This window comes from Lolium perenne, chromosome 1, assembly GCF_019359855.2.
Source record: "Lolium perenne isolate Kyuss_39 chromosome 1, Kyuss_2.0, whole genome shotgun sequence".
Lineage (NCBI taxonomy): Eukaryota > Viridiplantae > Streptophyta > Magnoliopsida > Poales > Poaceae > Lolium > Lolium perenne.
The window spans coordinates 253,914,956-253,932,844 of NC_067244.2; positions in this window are offsets into that span (position 1 = coordinate 253,914,956).

Below are 17,889 nucleotides of genomic sequence, written 5' to 3' on the forward strand. Positions count from 1 at the left end.
CTAAGGATGTAGTTGTTGATTACATTACGCACCATACTTAATGCAATTGTCTGTTGCTTTGCAACTTAATACTGGAGGGGGTTCGGATGATAACTTTGAAGGTGGACTTTTTAGGCATAGATGCAGTTGGATGGCGGTCTATGTACTTTGTCGTAATGCCCAATTAAATCTCACTATACTCATCATGATATGTATGTGCATGGTCATGCTCTCTTTATTTGTCAATTGCCCAACTGTAATTTGTTCACCCAACATGCTGTTTGTCTTATGGGAGAGACACCTCTAGTGAACTGTGGACCCCGGTCCAATTCTCTTTACTGAAATACAATCTACTGCAATACTTGTTCTACTGTTTTCTGCAAACAATCATCTTCCACACAATACGGTTAATCCTTTGTTACAGCAAGCCGGTGAGATTGACAACCTCACTGTTTCGTTGGGGCAAAGTACTTTGGTTGTGTTGTGCAGGTTCCACGTTGGCGCCGGAATCCCTGGTGTTGCGCCGCACTACATCCCGCCGCCATCAACCTTCAACGTGCTTCTTGACTCCTACTGGTTCGATTAAACCTTGGTTTCTTACTGAGGGAAACTTGCCGCTGTGCGCATCACACCTTCCTCTTGGGGTTCCCAACGGACGTGTCAACCACACGCATCAAGCAAATTTCTGGCGCCGTTGCCGGGGAGATCAAGACACGCTGCAAGGGGAGTCTCCACTTCTCAATCTCTTTACTTTGTTTTTGTCTTGCTTAGTTTTATTTACTACTTTGTTTGCTGCACTAAATCAAAATACAAAAAAATTAGTTGCTAGTTTTACTTTACTTGCTATCTTGTTTGCTATATCAAAAACACAAAAAAAATTAGTTTACTTGCATTTACTTTACTTGATTCATCATGTTTCCTTTTAATTTTACCACAAAAGACATACCGGTAGGACGTGGGTCTATAATTGGGAGAAATAATATAGAGGAATTTTTCAACCATGTCAGTACTGTTGACGATTTTGAGGATAGACACTTGGTAGACCTTGCCCCTACCTATGAAATTGCTGCTGCTGCTTTAGTTCGCATGTTGGAAACTAAATTTGTTAATCTCAATCCTATAATCCAACACATGTTTCTCACACTTGGTGATATGGAAGAAGGGGAAAAGAAAGATTTTGTTTTGGAAACCCTTCTTAGAGAATTTGGTGGTATAGCAAGAGAGGCTAGAAAGGTCTTTGCTAAATTTGATATGCTTGGTTTTTACACCAATTTTGTTAGTCTCTTTGAAAAGATGGATATGGATAGAATAAAGTACACTAATAATATTAATGATGGTGGGGAGATCAAAGCACCAATACCATGTAAACTCCTAGCTATGAATGATGCAATAGAAAATAACTATGCTTGGCTTGTTCCTGAAAATTTGTTTGATGAGAGTAGCACGCCTAAGACTAATGAAAAGGGAGATGCTAAAACTTATGTATCTAATATATTATGCTTAGTTGAGAAAACTCCGCACCCCGCTGAGAATGCACCACTCTCTGATAATACTTGATACACACTTTCTGCGCCTAGCTGAAAGGCGTTAAAGAAAAGCGCTTATGGGAGACAACCCATGTTTTTACCTACAGTACTTTGTTTTTATTTTGTGTCTTGGAAGTTGTTTACTACTGTAGCAACCTCTCCTTATCTTAGTTTTGTGTTTTGTTGTGCCAAGTAAAGTCTTTGATAGTAAAGTAAGTACTAGATTTGGATTACTGTGCAGTTCCAGATTTCTTTGCTGTCACGAATCTGGGTCCACCTCCCTGTAGGTAGCTCAGAAAATTAAGCCAATTTACATGCATGATCCTTAGATATGTACGCAACTTTCATTCAATTTGAGCATTTTCATTTGAGCAAGTCTGGTGCCATTTTAAAATTCGTCAATACGAACTGTTCTGTTTTGACAGATTCTGCCTTTTATTTCGCATTGCCTCTTTTGCTATGTTGGATGAATTTCTTTGATCCACTAATGTCCAGTAGCATTATGCAATGTCCAGAAGTGTTAAGAATGATTGTGTCACCTCTGAATATGTTAATTTTTATTGTGCACTAACCCTCTAATGAGTTGTTTCGAGTTTGGTGTGGAGGAAGTTTTCAAGGATCAAGAGAGGAGTATGATGCAACATGATCAAGGAGAGTGAAAGCTCTAAGCTTGGGGATGCCCCGGTGGTTCACCCCTGCATATATTAAGAAGACTCAAGCGTCTAAGCTTGGGGATGCCCAAGGCATCCCCTTCTTCATCGACAACATTATCATGTTCCTCCCCTGAAACTATATTTTTATTCCATCACATCTTATGTGCTTTGCTTGGAGCATCGGTTTGTTTTTGTTTTTGTTTTGTTTGAATAAAATGGATCCTAGCATTCACTTTATGGGAGAGAGACACGCTCCGCTGTAGCATATGGACAAGTATGTCCTTGGTTTCTACTCATAGTATTCATGGCGAAGTTTCTTCTTCGTTAAATTGTTATATGGTTGGAATTGGAAAATGATAAATGTAGTAATTGCTATAAATGTCTTGGGTAATGTGATACTTGGCAATTGTTGTGCTCATGATTAAGCTCTTGCATCATATGCTTTGCACCCATTAATGAAGAAATACATAGAGCATGCTAAAATTTGGTTTGCATATTTGGTTTCTCTAAGGTCTAGATAATTTCTAGTATTGAGTTTGAACAACAAGGAGGACGGTGTAGAGTCTTATAATGTTTTCAATATGTCTTTTATGTGAGTTTTGCTGCACCGGTTCATCCTTGTGTTTGTTTCAAATAAGCCTTGCTAGCCTAAACCTTGTATCGAGAGGGAATACTTCTCATACATCCAAAATACTTGAGCCAACCACTATGCCATTTGTGTCCACCATACCTACCTACTACATGGTATTTTCCGCCATTCCAAAGTAAATTGCTTGAGTGCTACCTTTAAAATTCCATCATTCGCCTTACAATATATAGCTCATGGGACAAATAGCTTAAAAACTATTGTGGTATTGAATATGTAATTATGCAATTTATCTCTTATTAAGTTGCTTGTTGTGCGATAACCATGTTCACTGGGGACGCCATCAACTACTCTTTGTTGAATTTCATGTGAGTTGCTATGCATGTCCGTCTTGTCTGAAGTAAGAGAGATCTACCACCTTATGGTTAAGCATGCATATTGTTAGAGAAGAACATTGGGCCGCTAACTAAAGCCATGATCCATGGTGGAAGTTTCAGTTTTGGACATATATCCTCAATCTCAAATGAGAAAATTATTAATTGTTGTTACATGCTTATGCATAAAAGAGGAGTCCATTATCTGTTGTCTATGTTGTCCCGGTATGGATGTCTAAGTTGAAGAATAATCAATAGCGAGAAATCCAATGCGAGCTTTCTCCTTAGACCTTTGTACAGGCGGCATAGAGGTACCCCTTTGTGACACTTGGTTAAAACAGTGCATTGTGATGATCCGGTAGTCCAAGCTAATTAGGACAAGGTGCGGGCACTATTAGTACACTATGCATGAGGCTTGCAACTTGTAAGACATAATTTACATGATACATATGCTTTATTACTACCGTTGACAAAATTGTTTCATGTTTTCAAAATCAAAGCTCTAGCACAAATATAGCAATCGATGCTTTTCCTCTATGGAGGACCATTCTTTTACTTTCAATGTTGAGTCAGTTCACCTATTTCTCTCCACCTCAAGAAGCAAACACTTGTGTGAACTGTGCATTGATTCCTACATACTTGCATATTGCACTTATTATATTACTCTATGTTGACAATATCCATGAGATATACATGTTACAAGTTGAAAGCAACCACTGAAACTTAATCTTCTTTTGTGTTGCTTCAATGCCTTTACTTTGAATTATTGCTTTATGAGTTAACTCTTATGCAAGACTTATTGATGCTTGTCTTGAAGTGCTATTCATGAAAAGTCTTTGCTATATGATTCACTTGTTTACTCATGTCATATACATTGTTTTGATCGCTGCATTCACTACATATGCTTTACAAATAGTATGATCAAGATTATGATGGCATGTCACTCTGCAAATTATACGTGTTATCGTTTTACCTCGCTCGGGACGAGCGTAACTAAGCTTGGGGATGCTGATACGTCTCCGACGTATCGATAATTTCTTATGTTCCATGCCACATTATTGATGTTATCTACATGTTTTATGCACACTTTATGTCATATTCGTGCATTTTCTGGAACTAACCTATTAACAAGATGCCGAAGTGCCAGTTGATGTTTTCTGCTGTTTTTGGTTTCAGAAATCCTAGTAAGGAAATATTCTCGGAATTGGACGAAATCAACGCCTAGGGGCCTATTTTGCCACGAATCTTCCAGAAGTCCGAAGACGAAACGAAGTGGGGCCACAGGGTGCCCAAACCCTAGAGCGGCGCGGCCCACCCCCTGGCCGCGCCGGCCTATGGTGTGGGGCCCCTGTGCCCCCTCCTGACTTGCCCTTCCGCCTACTTAAAGCCTCCGTGACGAAACCCCCAGTACCGAGAGCCACGATACGGAAAACCTTCCAGAGACGCCGCCAACGCCGATTCCATCTCGGGGGATCCAGGAGATCGCCTCCGGCACCCTGCCGGAGAGGGGAATCATCTCCCGGAGGACTCTACGCCGCCATGGTCGCCTCCGGTGTGATGTGTGAGTAGTCTACCCCTGGACTATGGGTCCATAGCAGTAGCTAGATGGTTGTCTTCTCCCCATTGTGCTATCATTGTCGGATCTTGTGAGCTGCCTAACATGATCAAGATCATCTATCTGTAATTCTATATGTTACGTTTGTTGGGATCCGATGAATAGAGAATACTTGTTATGTTGATTATCAAAGTTATATCTATGTGTTGTTTATGATCTTGCATGCTTTCCGTTACTAGTAGATGCTCTGGCCAAGTAGATGCTTGTAACTCCAAGAGGGAGTACTTATGCTCGATAGTGGGTTCATGCCTGCATTGACACAGGGACAGTGTGACAGAAAGTTCTAAGGTTGTGTTGTCCGTTGCCACTAGGGATAAAACATTGATGCTATGTCTAAGGATGTAGTTGTTGATTACATTACGCACCATACTTAATGCAATTGTCTGTTGCTTTGCAACTTAATACTGGAGGGGGTTCGGATGATAACCTGAAGGTGGACTTTTTAGGCATAGATGCAGTTGGATGGTGGTCTATGTACTTTGTCGTAATGCCCAATTAAATCTCACTATACTCATCATGATATGTATGTGCATGGTCATGCTCTCTTTATTTGTCAATTGCCCAACTGTAATTTGTTCACACAACATGCTGTTTGTCTTATGGGAGAGACACCTCTAGTGAACTGTGGACCCCGGTCCAATTCTCTTTACTGAAATACAATCTACTGCAATACTTGTTCTACTGTTTTCTGCAAACAATCATCTTCCACACAATACGGTTAATCCTTTGTTACAGCAAGCCGGTGAGATTGACAACCTCACTGTTTCGTTGGGGCAAAGTACTTTGGTTGTGTTGTGCAGGTTCCACGTTGGCGCCGGAATCCCTGGTGTTGCGCCGCACTACATCCCGCCGCCATCAACCTTCAACGTGCTTCTTGACTCCTACTGGTTCGATTAAACCTTGGTTTCTTACTGAGGGAAACTTGCCGCTGTGCGCATCACACCTTCCTCTTGGGGTTCCCAACGGACGTGTCAGTGATCTCCGGAGACTCCTTGTCCCACATGTGTAAAGGTGACAGTGTGTGCACTGTGTGGGTCTCTTAGGCTATATTTCACAGAATACTTATTCACTGAGTTATGATTTGAGTTGGATGTCTCTATGAAATTGTGGTGTGTTAGTACCTCCTATGAATGCTCACAGTGACAGCGTGGGGTGTTTATTAGTACTTGGTAATACATCTTTAAGGTTTGCCTACATGATGAATTAGAGTTCGTTATCTTGCCAGAGAGTAATTCAGAATAGCATAGTGAAGTGCTTATTTATATTCCTTTATGATTGCAATGTTGAGAGTGTCCACTAGTGAAAGTATGATCCCTAGGCCTTGTTTCTAAGCATTGAAACACCGTTTCCAACAAGTTCTGCTACATGTTCGCTTGCTGCCATCTTTTGTCAGATTGCTATTACCACTCATATTCATTCATACTACTTGTATTTCACTATCTCTTCGCCGAACTAGTGCACCTATACATCTGACAAGTGTATTGGGTGTGTTGGGGACACAAGAGACTTCTTGTATCATGATTGCAGGGTTGCTTGAGAGGGATATCTTTGACCTCTTCCTCCCTGAGTTCGATAAAACCTTGGGCGATCCACTTAAGGGAAAACTTGTTGCTGTTCTATAAACCTCTGCTCTTGGAGGCCCAACACTGTCTACAGGAAAAGAAGCCGTGTGTGGACATCAAGCTATTTTCTGGCGCCGTTGCCGGGGAACGAAGAAAAGCTACACCACAGAGATTTCTACCTCCCACGTCAACCACGCACCAGTAGTAGACAGCAAGCTATTTTCTGGCGCCGTTGCCGGGCAGGAAAGGTAAAAGGTACTCACACTCCGGATCTCGGCAACTAAGCTATTTTCTGGGTGAGTGCTCGAAGCTATTTCCTTTAGATCCTGCAATTGCATCTTTTTGTTTCTTGTTAAACACTAGTAAGGCATAATGGAAAACAACTGTGAGCTTTTTAATCTATTTCCTGAGTTAAGACATAAATTGTGTGTTGCAAAAATTGAAAAACCTATGGAACCTTATTTGCATGCTAATGGCAATGTTATTAGTATGAATGCTTTGAACACCACTGTTGCTAATGCTATGGAAAATTCTAAGCTTGGGGAAGCTGGTTTTGATGAGCATGATATTTTTAGTCCCCCAAGCATGGAGGAGAAAATTTTCTTTGATGATACTTTGCCTCCTATTTATGATGATTATAATGATAGTGGTCTTTTGGTGCCGCCTACTACGGAGGATAAATTTAATTATGATTACAATATGCCTCCTATATTTGATGATAGCTACTTTGTTGAATTTGCTCCCACTACAATTAATAAGAATGACTATGCTTATGTTGGGAGTAGTAATAATTTTATGCATGAGACTCATGATAAGAATGTTTCATTAGATAGTTATATTGTTGAGTTTGTTCATGATGCTACTGAAAATCTTTATGAGAGAGGAAAATATGGTTGTAGAAATTTTCATGTTACTAAAACACCTCTCTATATGCTAAAAATCTTGAAGTTGAGCTTGTCTAGTTTTCCTATGCTTGTTGCATTATGCTTAAATGACTTGTTTATTTACAAGATTCCTTTTCATAGGAAGTGAGTTAGACTTAAATTTGTTTCATACTTGCTTTTTGATGCTCTCTTTTGCTTCAACTCTTATTTCTTGGGAGTGCATCATTGAAATTACTGAGCCCATCTTAATGGCTGTAAAGAAAGCACTTCTTGGGAGATAACCCATGATTTTATTTTACTACAGCAATTTTGTTTTATATTTGAGTCTTGGAAGTTGTTACTACTGTAGCAACCTCTCCTTATCTTTATTTTATTGCATTGTTGTGCCAAGTAAAGTCTTTGATAGTAAGGTTGATACTAGATTTGGATTTCTGCGCAGAAACAGATTTCTTGCTGTCACAAATTTGAGTAGTATTCTCTGTAGGTAACTCAGAAAAATCTACCAATTTACGTGAGTGATCCTCAGATATGTACGCAACTTTCATTCAATTTGAGCATTTTCATTTGAGCAAGTCTGGTGCCTCTAAAAAATTCGTCTTTACGGACTGTTCTGTTTTGATAGATTCTGCATTTTATTTCGCATTGCCTCTTTTGCTATGTTGGATGGATTTCTTTGCTCCATTGACTTCCAGTAGCTTTAGGCAATGTCCAGAAGTGTTAAGAATGATTGTGTCACCTCTGAACATGTGAGTTTTTGATTATGCACTAACCCTCTAATGAGTTTGTTTTGAGTTTGGTGTGGAGGAACTTTTCAAGGGTCAAGAGAGGAGGATGATACAATATGATCAAGAAGAGTGAAAAGTCTAAGCTTGGGGATGCCCCCGTGGTTCATCCCTGCATATTTCAAGAAGACTCAAGCATCTAAGCTTGGGGATGCCCAAGGCATCCCCTTCTTCATCGACAAATTATCAGGTCACCTCTAGTGAAACTATATTTTTATTCCGTCACATCTTATGTACTTTACTTGGAGCGTCTGTGTGCTTTTATTTTCGTTTTTTGTTATTTTCATTCTCTGAATAATTCATGCTTGTGTGGGAGAGAGACACGCTCCACTCGTTCATATGAACACCGGTGTTCTTAGCTTTTAATGTTCATGGCGAAGGTTGAAACTGCTTCGTTCATTGTTATTTGGTTGGAAACAGAAAATGCTTCATGTGGTAAATGGTATAATGTCTTGAATAATTTGATACTTGGCAATTGTTGTGCTCATATATATCATGTTTAAGCTCTTGCATCATATACTTTGCACCTATTAGTGAAGAAATACATAGAGCTTGCTAAAATTTGGTTTGCATGATTGGTCTCTCTAAGGTCTAGATATTTTCTGGTAAAGGTGTTTGAACAACAAGGAAGACAATGTAGAGTCTTATAATGCTTGCAATATGTTTTTATGTGAGTTTTGCTGTACCAGTTCATACTTGTGTTTGCTTCAAACAACCTTGCTAGCCTAAGCCTTGTACTGAGAGGGATTACTTCTCGTGCATCCAAAATCCTTGAGCCAAAAACTATGTCATTTGTGTCCACCATACCTACCTACTACATGGTATTTCTCTACCATTCCAAAGTAAATTGCTTGAGTGCTATCTTTAAACACTTCAAAAGTTATTACCTCTTATTTGTGTCAATGTTTTATAGCTCATGAGGAAGTATGTGGTGTTTATCTTTCAATCTTGTTGGACAACTTTCACCAATGGACTAGTGGCTTCATCCGCTTATCCAATAATTTTGCAAAAAGAGCTGGCAATGGGGTTCCCAGCCCCAAATTAATTAACTTTCATAATTTTACAAATAGACACTCCTCCATGGTATGTGATTGTTGGACGGCACCCGAGGATTCGGTTAGCCATGGCTTGAGAAAGCAAAGGTGGGGAGGAGTGTCATCTAAATAAAACTAAAATAAAAGGCACTCCTTCATGGTATGAGATTGTTGGCAAGCACCCGAGGATTCGGTTAGCCATGGTTTGTGAAAGCAAGGTTGGAAGGAGTGCCACCCAAAAATAAAAATCTTTCATGGGAGCCGCTCTTTGAAAGTCTGTCTGGCAAGGGGGTTAGAGTGCCCACTACCATTCGTTGACAACAACAAACACCTCTCAAAACTTTACTTTTATGCTCTCTTTATGTTTTCAAAATAAAAGCTCTAGCACAAATATAGCAATCCATGCTTCCCTCTGCGAAGGGCCATTCTTCTACTTTTATGTTGAGTCAGTTTACCTATTTCCTTCTATCTTAGAAGCAAACACTTGTGTTAACTGTGCATTGATTCTTACATACTTGCTTATTTGCATTCATCATATTACTTAGTGTTGACAATTATCCATGAGATATGCATGTTGAAAGTTGAAAGCAACTACTGAAACTTAAATCTTCCTTTGTGTTGCTCCAATGCCTTTACTTTGAATTTATTGCTTTATGAGTTAACTCTTATACAAGACTTATTGATGCTTGTCTTGAAAGTACTATTCATGAAAAGTCTTTGCTATATGATTCAGTTGTTTAGGCATTGTATTTACCATTGCTTTGAATCACTTCATTCATCTCATATGCTTTACAATAGTATGATCAAGATTATGTAAGTAGCATGTCACTTCAGAAATTATCTTTGTTATCGTTTACCTACTCGAGGACGAGTAGGAACTAAGCTTGGGGATGCTGATACGTCTCCAACGTATCGATAATTTCTTATGTTCCATGCTTGTTTTACGATGATACTCACATGTTTTATACACACTTTATGTCATATTTATGCATTTTCCAGAACTAACCTATTGACGAGATGTCGAAGTGCCAGTTCCTGTTTTCTACTATTTTTGGTTTCAGAAATCCTAGTAAGGAAATATTCTCGGCATTGGATGAAATCAACGCCCAGAACCTTATTTTTCCCGGAAGCTTCCAGAGCACCGAAGAGATTACGAAGTGGGGCCACGAGGCGGTGACACAATAAGGCGGCGCGGCCTAGGGGGGGCGCCCCCCTACTGTGAGGGGGGCCCAGACCCCTTCCGACTCCGACTATCCGCCTATTTAAGCCGTCCTGACCTAAAAACTTCGGACGAATAAGCCACGGTACGAGAAACCTTCCAGAGCCGCCGCCATCGCGAAGCCAAGATCTGGGGGACAGAAGTCTCTGTTCCGGCACGCCGCCGGGACGGGGAAGTGCCCCCGGAAGGCATCTCCATCGACACCACTGCCATCTTCATCACCGCTGCTGTCTCCCATGAGGAGGGAGTAGTTCCCCATCGAGGCTAAGGGCTGTACCGGTAGCTATGTGGTTAATCTCTCTCTCCATGTACTTCAATACAATGATCTCATGAGCTGCCTTACATGATTGAGATCCATATGATGAGCTTTGTAATCTAGATGTCGTTATGTTATTCAAGTGGATTTTACTTATGTGATCTCCGGAGACTCCTTGTCCCACGTGTGTAAAGGTGACAGTGTGTGCACCGTGTGGGTCTCTTAGGCTATATTTCACAGAATACTTATTCACTGAGTTATGATTTGAGTTGGATGTCTCTATGAAATTGTGGTGTGTTAGTACCTCCTATGAATGCTCACAGTGACAACGTGGGGGTGTTTATTAGTACTTGGGAATACATCTTTAAGGTTTGCCTACATGATGAATTAGAGTTCGTTATCTTGCCAGAGAGTAATTCAGAATAACATAGTGAAGTGCTTATTTATATTTCTTTATGATTGCAATATTGAGAGTGTCCACTAGTGAAAGTATGATCCCTAGGCCTTGTTTCTAAGCATTGAAACACCGTTTCCAACAAGTTCTGCTACATGTTTGCTTGCTGCCATCTTTTATTCAGATTGCTATTACCACTCATATTCATTCATACTACTTGTATTTCACTATCTCTTCGCCGAACTAATGCACCTATACATCTGACAAGTGTATTAGGTGTGTTGGGGACACAAGAGACTTCTTGTATCGTGATTGCAGGGTTGCTTGAGAGGGATATCTTTGACCTCTTCCTCCCTGAGTTCGATAAAACCTTGGGTGATCCACTTAAGGGAAAACTTGCTGCTGTTCTACAAACCTCTGCTCTTGGAGGCCCAACACTGTCTACAGGAAAAGAAGCCGTGTGTGGACAGCAAGCTATTTTCTGGCGTCATTGCCGGGGAACGAAGAAAAGCTACACAACAGAGATTTCTACCTCCCACGTCAACCACGTGCCAGCAGTAGACAGCAGCCATCAACATGGAAGATGATGCAAAGCATGTTGTTGAACATCAGCGTCGTCTAATTCCTAAGATGAAGGATGTGGTAAGGAATGAGGTATTAAAACTTCTTGAAGCTGGTATTATATATCCTATTGCTGATAGTAGATGGGTTAGTCATGTGCATTGTGTTCCTAAGAAAGGAGGAATAACTGTTGTGCCTCATGATATTGATGAGCTCATCCCTCAAAGAGTAGTTGTAGGGTATAGAATGTGCATTGATTATCGAAAAGTTAATAAAGTTACTAAGAAAGATCATTACCCTTTACCTTTTATTGATCAAAGGTTAGAAAGGTTGTCTAAAAATACTCATTTTTGCTTTCTTGATGGTTATTCTGGGTTTTCACAAATTGCTGTTAAAACTAAAGATCAAGAGAAAACCACTTTCACTTGTCCCTATGGAACTTATGCTTATAGACGTATGCCTTTTGGTTTATGTAATGCTCCCGCTACTTTTCAAAGATGCATGTCTGCTATTTTTCATGGCTTTTGTGAGAAGATTGTAGAGGTATTCATGGATGATTTTTCTGTCTATGGGAATTCTTTTGATAATTGCTTGCGAAACCTTCATAAAGTTTTGCAGAGATGTGAAGAAACTAACCTTGTTCTTAATTGGGAGAAATGCCACTTTATGGTTAATGAAGGAATTGTATTGGGACATAAAATTTCCGAGAGAGGTATTGAAGTTGATAGAGCTAAAGTTGAAGCAATTGAGAAGATGCCCTATCCTAGGGATGTTAAAGGTATTCGTAGTGTTCTTGGTCATGCTGGGTTTTATAGGAGATTTATTAAAGATTTCTCCAAGATTTCAAAGCTTCTTACTAATCTTCTTCAAAAAGATGTACCTTTTGTTTTTGATGATGATTGTAAGGAAGCTTTTGAAACTCTAAAGAAAGCCTTAACAACTGTTCCTGTAGTTGAACCTCATGATTGGAACTTACCTTTTGAAATTATGTGTGATGCTAGTGATTTTGTTGTAGGCGCTATTCTTGGACAGCGAGTAGATAAAAAATTGAATGTTATTCATTATGCTAGTAAAACTCTTGGTGCTGCTCAAAGAAATTATGCTACAACTGAAAAAGAGTTATTAGTTGTAGTCTTTGCTTGTGACAAGTTTTGATCCTATATTGTTGATTCAAAAGTCACAATTCATACTGATCATGCTGCAATTAGGTACCTTATGGAAAAGAAAGATGCTAAGCCAAGGCTTATTAGATGGGTGCTTCTTTTGCAAGAATTTGATTTACATATTATAGATAGGAAAGGTGCTGATAATCCTGTTGCTGATAATTTGTCTAGATTGGAAAATATTGCTTATGATCCTGTTCCTGTTAATGATAGTTTTCCAAATGAACAATTGGCTGTAATAAAGGTGAGCTCGCGAGATAGTCCTTGGTACGCTGATTATGCTAACTTTATTGTTTCCAAGTACTTGCCTCCGACCTTTTCAGCTCAGCAAAGGAGGAAATTCTTTTATGACTTGAGGCATTATTTTTGGGATGACCCACACTTATACAAAGGAGTGGATGGTATTATGCGAAGATGTGTTCCCGAATATGAACAACAAGAGGTATTGAGTAAGTGTCATGGTAGTGCTTATGGAGGACATCACGCCGGAGATAGAACCGCGCAAAAGGTTCTACAATCAGGTTTTTATTGGCCAACTCTCTTTAAAGATGCAAGAAAGTTTATCTTATCTTGTGATGAATGTCAAAGGGTTGGTAATATCTCCAGACGCAATGAAATGCCTATGAATTATACTCTTGTTATTGAACCATTCGATTGTTGGGGATTTGACTTCATGGGTCCTTTCCCTTCTTCAGAAGGTAACACTCATATACTTGTCGCTGTTGATTATGTTACTAAATGGGTGGAAGCCATACCCAAAAAAAGTGCTGATGGTGAGACCTCTTTAAGAATGCTTTTAGATATTATTTTTCCTAGATTTGGAGTTCCTAGATATCTTATGACTGATGGAGGTTCTCATTTTATTCATGGTGGTTTTAGAAAAAATCTTGCTAAATATGGTATTAATCATAGGATTGCTTCCGCTTATCATCCTCAAACTAGTGGATAAGTAGAATTATCAAATAGAGAGATTAAATCTATCTTGCAAAAGACTGTTAATAAATCTAGAAAGAATTGGGCTAGTAAATTGAAGGAAGCACTATGGGCTTATAGAACTGCTTATAAAAATCCCATGGGTATGTCACCTTATAAAATGGTTTATGGGAAAGCTTGTCATTTACCTTTAGAACTAGAGCACAAAGCTTACTAGGCTGTAAGAGAACTAAAGAAAGATCCTAAACTTGCCGGTAAGAAGAGATTGCTACAATTGAGTTCTCTAGATGAATGGAGAAGTGAAGCTTATGAAAATGCTAAACTCTTTAAAGAGAAAGTTAAGAAATGGCATGATAGAATAATTATCAAAAGAGAATTTAATGTTGGAGATAAAGTCCTATTGTATCGGTCTCGTCTCAGATTTTTTGCAGGGAAATTACTCTCAAAATGGGAAGGACCATATGTCATTGTGGAGGTGTATCGTTCTGGGGCAATTAAAATTAGTTCTCTGCAAGGTGATGCCACACAAGTGGTGAATGGACAAAGACTCAAGCATTATATCTCTGGTGATTCTTATAATGAAGATGTTGATGTTATTCGAGTGGTGACTCCGGAAGCTTTCATCAAAGGTCAAATTGACAGTTCTGCAGAGTTCGACTTTGAATAGGTAACAGTTCTGGTAATAAAAAGTCCACGTTTAACTTTCCGAACAATGTTTTTGCTATTTTCGGAAAATATGAAAAATTACGAGATCGAAACGGAGAGGAGGAGACACACGAGGGCGTGCCCCCATAGGCCGGCGCGGGCCCTACCCTGGCCACGCCGCCCTATGAGGACGGCCCCTCGGTGTCCCTCTCCAACTCTGGTTCGACCTGGTACTTTCCTTCCATCGTAAAAATTTCTGCTATATAATCCCCCGGACCCCTGGAGGTCCGTATATCTTTTTCTCGTCGTGTTTTGTTTCGAGCTGTTTTCTGCCAGGATCTGCTTCGGATCTAGAGCCAGCATGTCTTCTTCGGGGACTCCGAAGGATAGCTTCTTTGAGGACGTCGTCAACCCGTACATGAACGAGCTGAAGATGCACCCCAAGGAATTGCTGCTCGTAGATGGAGAGTTGCAGATTGAAGATGTCCGGGGTCCTAAAGGAGAAGGAAGTTTGGAGGACATGGTGGAGAAATTAGAACAAGAGGTCTTCAACTACAAGAAGATGGCTGAGCGTGAAGTGGACATCTTTCACAAAATTGTGTCTGAACTTATTGACGGACACAAGAAAGAGACTGCAAGGCTGTGGGACGATATCCTCTCGCTTCACGACACTACCAACAAACTCCAAGCTCAACTCTATGATGTGCAGAATCAAAACTGTGAGTATGAAAACAGGTTTAAACACATAAGCTATGCTGCTAGTTTCAGGATTCCTGAGACCAAGATGTCGTTTGTTGATGGAGAGCCTCTTCCTTGGAAGTCTGATGATGGGAAGAATTCACCACCGCCGAAGGAATAATTCATCATTCGTATTGGCACCCACTTGGTTTGTTCCAAGCTTGGGGGGAGTGCCGCGGTATCACATCATCACTATCTTTTACCTTTTTACCATCAAGTAGTGTCATATCATGAGTAGGGAAGTTATTGATACGTCTCAAACGTATCTATAATTTCTTATGTTCTATGCTAATTTTATGATGATACTCACATGTTTTATACACACTTTATGTCATATTTATGCATTTTCCGGCACTAACCTATTGACAAGATGCCGAAGAGCCAGTTGCTGTTTTCTGCTGTTTTTGGTTTCAGAAATCCTACAAAGGAAATATTCTCAGAATTGGACGAAATCAACGCCCAGGGTCTTATTTTTCCACGAAGCTTCCAGAAGACCGAAAGGAATACGAAGTGGGGCGACGAGGCACCGCCACGCCAGGGCCGCGCGGCCAGGGATGGGCCCACGCCGCCCTGTTGTGTGGGGCCGTCGTGTCACCACTAAACCTACCCTTCCGCCTACTTAAAGCCTTCATCGAGAAAACCCCAGTACCGAGAGCCACGATACGGAAAACCTTCCAGAGACGCCGCCGCCGCCAATCCCATCTCGGGGGATTCAGGAGATCGCCTCCGGCACCCTGCCGGAGAGGGGAATCATCTCCCGGAGGACTCTTTATCGCCATGATCGCCTCCGGAGTGATGTGTGAGTAGTTCACCCCTAGACTATGGGTCCATAGCAGTAGCTAGATGGTTGTCTTCTCCTCATTGTGCTATCATTGTTTGATCTTGCGAGCTGCCTAACATGATCAAGATCATCTATTTGTAATGCTACATGTTGCGTTTGTTGGGTTCCGATGAATATGGAATACTATGTTATGTTGATTATCAATCTATCATATATGTGTTGTTTAAGATCTTGCATGCTCTCTGTTGCTAGTAGAGGCTCTGGCCAAGTTGATACTTGTAACTCCAAGAGGGAGTATTTATGCTCGATAGTGGGTTCATGCCTCCATTTAATCTGGGACAAAGGATGAAAGTTCTAAGGTTGTGGATGTGTTGTTGCCACTAGGGATAAAACATCAATGCTTTGTCTAAGGATATTTATGTTGATTACATTACGCACCATACTTAATGCAATTGTCTGTTGTTTGCAACTTAATACTGGAAGGGGTGCGGATGCTAACCCGAAGGTGGACTTTTTAGGCATAGATGCATGCTGCATAGCGGTCTATGTACTTTGTCGTAATGCCCAATTGAATTTCACACTACTCATCATAATATGTATGTGCATTGTTATGACCTCTTTATTTGTCAATTTCCCAACTGTAATTTGTTCACCCAACATGCTATTTCTTATTGGAGAGACACCACTAGTGAACTGTGGACCCCGGTCCATTCTTTACATCGAATACAATCTACTGCAAACATTGTTCTTTACTGTTCTTCGCAAACATCATCTTCCACACTATACATCTAATCCTTTGTTACAGCAAGCCGGTGAGATTGACAACCTCATTGTTACGTTGGGGCAAAGTACTTTGATTGTGTTGTGCAGGTTCCACGTTGGCGCCGGAATCCCTGGTGTTGCGCCGCACTACACTCCGCCACCATCAACCTTCACGTGCTTCTTGGCTCCTACTGGTTCGATAACCTTGGTTTCTTACTGAGGGAAACTTGCTGCTGTACGCATCACACCTTCCTCTTGGGGTTCCCAACGGACGTGTACTTCACGCGTATCAAGCAACATTTTTTCTGGCGCCGTTGCCAGGGAGATCAAGACACGCTGCAAGGGGAGTCTTCCACTTCCAATCTCTTTACTTTGTTTTTGTCTTGCTTTACTTTATTTTATTTACTGCTTTGTTTGCTCATTATATCAAAAATACAAAAAAAAACAGTTACTTGCTTTACTTTATTTACTATCTTGTTTGCGTTCTCAATATTGAAAACACAAAAAAATTAGTTACTTGCATTTACCCTTATTTAGTTTGCTTTATTTACTATTGCTAAAATGGGTACTCCTAAAAATACTAAGTTGTGTGACTTCACTAGCACAAATAATAATGATTTCCTATGCACACCTATTGCTCCACCTGCTACTGCAGCAAAATTCTTTGAAATTAAACCTGCTTTACTAAATCTTGTTATGAGAGAGCAATTTTCTGGTGTTAGTTCTGATGATGCTGCTGCCCATCTTACTAATTTTTTTGAACTATGTGAAATGCAAAAGTATAAGGATGTAGATGGTAACATTATAAAATTAAAATTGTTTCCTTTCTCATTAAGAGGAAGAGCTAAAGATTGGTTGCTATCTTTGCCTAAGAATAGTATTGATTCATGGACTAATTGTAAGGATGCTTTCATTGGTAGATATTATCCTCCTGCTAAAATTATATCTTTGAGAAGTAGCATAATGAATTTTAAGCAATTGGATAATGAGCATGTTGCCCAAGCATGGGAAAGAATGAAATCTTTGGTTAAAAATTGCCCAACCCATGGACTGACTACTTGGATGATCATCCAAACCTTTTATGTAGGATTGAATTTTTCTTCACGGAACCTATTGGATTCAGCTGCTGGAGGTACTTTTATGTCCATCACTCTAGGCGCCGCAACAAAGCTTCTTGATGATATGATGATTAATTACTCTGAATGGCACACGGAAAGGGCTCCACAAGGTAAGAAGGTAAATTCTGTTGAAGAAACCTCCTCCTTGAGTGATAAGATTGATGCTATTATGTCTATGCTTGTGAATGGTAGATCTAATGTTGATCCTAATAATGTTCCTTTAGCTTCATTGGTTGCTCAAGAAGAGCATGTTGATGTGAACTTCATTAAAAATAATAATTTCAACAACAATTCTTATAGGAATAATTCTAGTAACAACTATAG